This window comes from Ctenocephalides felis, unplaced genomic scaffold (genome assembly GCF_003426905.1).
Source record: "Ctenocephalides felis isolate EL2017-DRISC unplaced genomic scaffold, ASM342690v1 CF-g0.4_SCAFFOLD_01492, whole genome shotgun sequence".
NCBI classification, from domain to species: Eukaryota; Metazoa; Arthropoda; class Insecta; order Siphonaptera; family Pulicidae; genus Ctenocephalides; species Ctenocephalides felis.
Window position 1 is genome coordinate 46,632,193 of NW_020537646.1, and position 7,041 is coordinate 46,639,233.

The 7,041-nt window shown below is 32.0% G+C and overlaps 1 protein-coding gene across 1 annotated transcript in view; it reads right to left on the reverse strand.

The window, feature by feature from the left end:
- Positions 1-191, reverse strand: part of LOC113370531 (small integral membrane protein 8-like) — an 18,929-nt gene extending 18,738 nt beyond the window's left edge. Inside the window, exon 1 of the mRNA XM_026611212.1 lies at positions 173-191. The gene's annotated coding sequence lies outside the window, so the exon portion shown is untranslated. The remainder of the gene's footprint in view (positions 1-172) is intronic.
- Positions 192-7,041: the final 6,850 nt, after the last annotated feature.

The following is a 7,041-nucleotide window of genomic DNA, read 5'->3' on the forward strand; positions in this document are numbered from 1 at the left end:
TTTCGATATCAAACATTATGTATCCTTAGAAATTGTCTAAGATATCAATGTTAACCTCGCAAATCGGAAACCATGATTAGTACTGTCTAGACAATATAATAATAGTAGTTCAAATAATATAATTATTAGTATGTATTGATACAATTGTTGGTAAAGATTAATAGTAATTAACCTTTGCATGCGTCATAATTTTCGCACTAATTAAATTGAATATTGCAAAGTGATCATTTTATAATATGAGAATAGGCGATTATTCTCAAATACTATGTATGAAATACTGTCGCCTGCAACGTTTTGAGCGCAGCGATGTGGGGATTAATTACAACATCTTACCAATTAGTTAGTAACAGTCATGTAACAGTGATTTTTGATACCAATATCTAGTTTAGATTCTAGACAAAATACACAATATAGACTATAGACGATACATCAGCCTAGACAAATAATGATACAAGGGCGGGTTTTTACACTGAGATACAACACTTAATACAGACCAGACCCTAGACAATATTAGAATCACGGGGTATTATAATATTGTCTAGGCTTTAAGTATTCCTTCTGAACCTAAAAATCGGGCGAGAGAAACGTCTATATGAACACGGAGTATTCTAGTCATTATTATTATATTGTCTAGGATTCTAGTATTGTTTAGGATTAGAATACTATGTGTTCATACCTTTTTTTTGACCAGCAATATTTATACTTGTTAATCTATAGACCAGACGTTTCTTATCTACGGGTTACTCTTCTTTTATCTATGCGTTACACTTTCTATGTTTTTTAGGAAAGTTACGCAAGGTTTACGCACACAAAGGTGTAGTCATAGATAAAAGAAGAGTATATAGATCGCTCTCATCGGGCCATATTTCGTTGCCACTGTTTTTCGGTCAAAACTGTGTCAATTTGTCCGGGTTTATTTTCCTCGCCCAATGTAGATGGCGCCAGCGTCGACCATGGGTGCGAATATAAAATGCTGAAGAAATGCACCAATATTATATAGACCGTTTGAATTCATTTTTTTTTTAAATTAAAAAACCAAAATTGAATATAAAAAAGCGTATAAATTTCAACAATCACATGTTACATTATACTATTACAATACATATTTATAAGATATGCAATTTGCATAAATGTATATATTATATATTTGTATATATACACATATATAATGTGTACTGTAATATAAATATAAATATATATTATATATATATATATAATATATATACCCATTGTATATATATATATATATATATAATATATATATATATATATATATTGCACATAAATGTATGACGATTAGTGAGCTTTATGAACTATGCACAAATAGCATAGAAACGTACATAAATGTATATATTATCCACTGTGTATGTGCATATATATATATATATATATATATATATATATATATATATATATATATCATATAGGATTACAATAGATGCTACTAAGCTTTATAAACTATGTACAAATATATATATATATATATATATATATATATAATTGCACATAAATGTATGATGATTAGTGAGCTTTATGAACTATGCACAAATAGCATAGAAACGTACATAAATGTATATATTATCCACTGTGTATGTGCATATATATATCATATATGATTACAATAGATGCTACTAAGCTTTATACAGTATGTACAAATGGCATAGAAATGTACATACATGTACACATTATCCACTATATATATATATATATATATATATATATATATATATATATTATATATATATATGTACATATGGTTGTTCAATGTCTTGTGTGGACAGGGTGGTGTGTCCAAGCCTCGCTTTCTTGTATTCAAAAATAGCCCAATTGCAGCACTGCAAAATGAAATGGCCATTTCATATCACACATTATTCTTCTCTGAATTGAGATTGAGTTTTAGCTCACAGACCTGCCCTAAGGCACAGACTCCTATTATGTGTGTTGTGTGTGTGTGTGTTTTCATGTCAAAAAACTATCTAAATTATATATTTTTTTCTAAATCGCTAAAAAATTTAAATATAATTTAGACATTATCTATACCATATAACTAAAGTATTGAGAATTGATCCGAATAATAAATACCAAACAAAAGAGATAGAAGTTACTAAAACTCTCTTCATGCGCTCAAAAGTTAACTTAAAATCCCAGCAACAACAATTCAAAAAGGTCATAAATTTATATTGCAATCAAAAAAGAGAAACATATTCGAAAATAAGGAATAACATTTATGCCCAAGATATTCTTGTAAATTAACTCTGTTTATATTCATCTTGGTACTCAATCAAATAATGATAAGTTACATTAAATCTATGTATAGTCTCTATCTGAAAACCTTTTCTGCACATTGCGTTAATCTGCTTTTAAATGTTGATCAAAATATCATTATCATCATTATCACAAAGAAAAATCATTATGTTCTCATAACAAAACCAAAATTACTTTTATCTGAAAAGCATATCAACAGCTTACTAAAATAAATTACTATATGGGGATGTCATTTGCAAACTATTCTGCTGTTATCCGGTAAATTATTGTACAATTCATGATCTATATACTTCTCGACATCTGTTAAATGTATTATCACCAATAATAAACAGAAATAAACTGTTTAGCAAAATATACTCCATGAAGTAGCCACTTATTTACAATTTCTACATTTGCTAAAACATTTAACAACTTCATTATTTATTACTATAGATTTATAAAAAAAAAAACACATTCATTAAACAATCACAAAAATATGAACATTGCGTACAGTTCAAGTATCAACTATTTGATTTGAAAAGACAAGAGCATGATCAGAAAATAAACTTTCTCTACCATTTGCCAGTTCCTGAAAACCAACAATATGATCGTTTTTACAGTCGTTAAAGAATGCAGATGATAATGATATTTCATCAAACATCAGAATACAGTTTTTGCTATTCACATATTTTTTCTGTGCCATAGCTAAACCCAATGTTTGGAAAAGGGTCTCATTAATACCACTATACAAAGGAATTGCTGAGAGCAACTTTCTCAATGTTTGAGGAGCAGGCAAAACAAATATTTTCTCCAAAAGTAATAACCTCTTAGAGAAATTGTATGCAGAGTTAAAGCAAGAATTTTATCATCAAGTGTAAATTTTCTTCCTTTTCGCTTCTTTGTATGTTCTCTTAGTTGACTTAATATAAAATTACGAGCCCTCTTATTTAATGTTGCTGGGAGATAAGCAAAATTGTCAGCACATTTGACACTTTCTTGTAACTTCTGCCTCAATATTTTTTTGTATATTTATCCTTCTGACTTCTTTTCTCAACACATTTGTTATATGGTATAAATTTTGTTTTTTGCATATCTGGTCTCTGCAGTGCTTATATCTTGAGTTAAGAACCTCTGCTGAAAAAAAATATAGCTACGAACTTAATTTGTAGTATGAAAATTTTAAATAACTCACCTTTCAGGGACGTTTTTCCATCTTCAGTTTTGCCAGAACAATACAAAAAAGTGTTATAAAAGAATAATTTTTCAATAACATAGCTTCCAGAAAGGGATTTAGTAAGACGGGTGTCTTGTATTTATAACCTTAAAATTCCTAGCATTGATACTGTTAAATGTCTCAGTTATTGAGCTACAATAAAAAATTATATCAGAAGTTCTAGTAATAGATGCGAGTATTTTGTTGTATACATATTGATAAAACTTATTCACCTAGTTCTCACCATCAGTGCTCAGCCCGGGCTCCAGTTATTTTACTAATCATTTTACATATTACGTCATTTTCTGCAGGAAATACACCATTTTCGCATATTTGTTGATGTTCCGCATTATTGTACACCGCACTTTGACATGATATTTGTTATAAACTTTTAGCAAACATTTGACACTTTGACACTAAAATATTATTCCGCCATATTAGATTCTCGAATATTTTCTTTAGCCCGTTTTGTAGCGCTACTAGCGCTCCAAACGAGGGAGAGGGAACTAAAAACGAGATTACAGATGTTTGTTCCGTGATTACCGGCCATGGGTGTAGTTACGTCAGGGAAAGTTACGCACACAATGGCGCTAGTTGTTGCGTACCCCTCAACATACCCTCAACAACCCAACCGCTAATCACGTGTTCAAAATATAGGTAAAGGGCAATTCATACATAAATGAATAAATAAATAAATAAATAAATAAATAAAATAAATAAATAAATAAATAAAGGACAATTATTAGAAAATAACATTACTAAAAATTTTTATTATTAACTTCCCGAAGAGAAAGTTATTGTATTCGTTCAAAAATCGGAAATGAAAATTTTGCGTATCTATACGTTTTAAAGTTTTCTGATCATTTTAGCATACCTTATAAAAAAAAATGATATATATGTGTGTGTTTTGTCTGGGTATGTCGGACTCAATAACGCCCTGGTATATTACCGACTAAAACCACCGTTTTGACCTTGCCTCTGGTCCTAACGGAAACCGCCGTTAGGCATTACTTTGTGGGGGAGGATAAGGATTCTAAAATGTTATCATTATTTATACTAATCTTTTAAATGGGCGAAGTCCCATTTGCCTTTTCTCTTTCCATAGAACGCAGGTCAATTAGCACATCTCTCGCAAATCTGTCTGTGGCGTTTCAAGCAGCTTCACTTCAGCAACAGTAGCTGGGGTAATTCTTTGGCTCAATATCTCTTCCATGTCCGGTAATCTCCGAAAAATGTCTGTAACATATATACTCTTCTTTTATCGATGATCTCTTTCATATCGTCCCGTAGAGCACCAAATCGCGGGCACACGAAGAACACATGCTCAGCATCTTCGATTTCGCCCAAATAATATGGGCAATCGGGCAAGCCGGGTGTAAGCTCGAAAACAGCCGTGCCCAGATAGCATTTGCGTAGTATAATAATTCACTTCGCCATACTTGCGCTTTAGCCAGACTTTGATGTGTGGAATGCGTTCATCTGCCTTCGACTTATGTATATGTATGTGTGTTTACGGGAGAACGGATCAACCAATTTGAAATATTCAAAGAGCAATTGATTCCTATTGATAGTGAGACGTGCTGATTAATTTTGCAAAAGTTGGTTCAGTCGTTTCGGAGATATGAAGCAAGAAGTGAAGAAAATGGAAATTGAGTTTTTGAAAAACGTTTAATTTTCAAAAAATTTTTTTTGAATATCGATAATGATTCGGATTTTATTTTAATTCTGACTTAAATCCTGAAGCTTACTTATATACTTTAAATAAATAATATACACAACGCAGTATATATTTTTTTATAAATTTGAGATAAGATCCTTTATTCTAACTCGGCTTAATTAAGTTTGGTTTATTTAGTTTTTGTGTGGATATATTTAAACGTCGTTATCCAATTTTTGAGTTCTTATATTTTGTCTATAAAATACGAATAAGTAACTAAAGTTACAATATTTATGATAATGTCTTTGGAAACATTTGAGATTTATCGAATATTTCAATGCGGTACGCAAAGTTCCAGCAATTCGTTTTAAAGCACGATACCATACACCACAAGTTAAAATATTTTTATTAATTTCATAACCTTATTTTCCCACTCTATTTCCTATAAAAATATCATTGCGAATAATATATAAATTTTGTCTAATATTTTCAACTTGTATCTACTTTTGAATAGAATTATTAGAGATTATATAAAAATCTGTTTATTCCATTTTGGAAATAACGCATATTTTCATAATTCTAGCTTTATAGTTTGATTTATGGGGTTTATGGAGGTTTCAGTGCACAAATTATAGTTACAGCGTATCTGGTTTTATGAAGTTAAAATTTTTTATGTAAGACCTAATCCTGTTGATCCAGATGGTCAGAATATATTCCGACTATTTGACAATATTGTATTTCAATGCACAATGAATTTGCGCGAGTACGATTTCCAGTCCAACCAGATAGCGGCTGCAATTTTCTTAGAAATGCACATTTATACCCGCGTAAAGGCATCGTGCATTAAAATACACTATTGTCAAACCGTCGTTAATACAAGTTAAATATTATTAAAAATTATTAAGAATTATTAAAATAAGACACTCCGTTCTATTTTTTGAACATTTTCGTATGCCTTGTATGTGCCTGGATGCATGTATGTATCCGTGTGTGTTTTTTTGTATAGCGAAGAAAATGCCTTTATGCATCCGAGACTGGTGTTTTGCTGGTTATGCCAGACTCAATACCGCTTGGGTATAATGCCGACTAAAACATTCGCTTTGCCCTTGCCTCTGGTCCCCACTAAAACCGTTAGGCATTACACTGTGGAGGCTCTAGAATGTTATCATTTTTATCTTGATTTTTTACTTATCATTTAATTGAGCGAAGTCCCATTCGCCCTTTTTCTTTCCATATATCGCAGGTCAATTAGCACATCTCTCGCAAATCTGTCTATGGCGTTCCAAGCAGATTCAGTTGTCAGCATCACTTTAACAACAGTATCTGAAATAATTCTTCGATTCAATATCTCTTCAACATCGTCCCATGGAGCATTAAATCGCCGGCACACAAAGAACGCTGCGACATCCCACAGTTGGTGCCATCGATCAAAGCTTTTCTGCCGTTCTTCTATTCTCAACTTTTCAGGACTCAGTTGTTGATGTTCTCGATGGTAAATTGTCCGTTTTTTTCTCTGCTAATACTAAGAGAAGCAGAGTTCTTGAAATGACGGCAAAATGACAACGAGCTATCGTACTTGAAGCGGTGCAGGTAGGCTCGAAAACAGCCGTGCCCAGATAGCATTTGCGTAGTGTAATTCACTTGTCCATGCTTGCGATTTAGCCAGGCTTTGATGTTTGGAATGAGACGATGCGTCCATCTGCCTTTCACTGCGACATCCCACAGTTGCTGCCATCGGTCAATGCTTTTCTACCGTTCTTCTATTCTCAACTTTTCAGGACTCAGTTGTTGATGTTCTCGATGGTAAATTGTCCGTCTTTCCTCTGCTAAGACTAAGAGAGGCAGAGATCCTAAAATGACGCACAATGCTTTCTCTGATATTATGCGAAATGCGCAAGCAACGCCTAAAGCACTCAGAATATATATA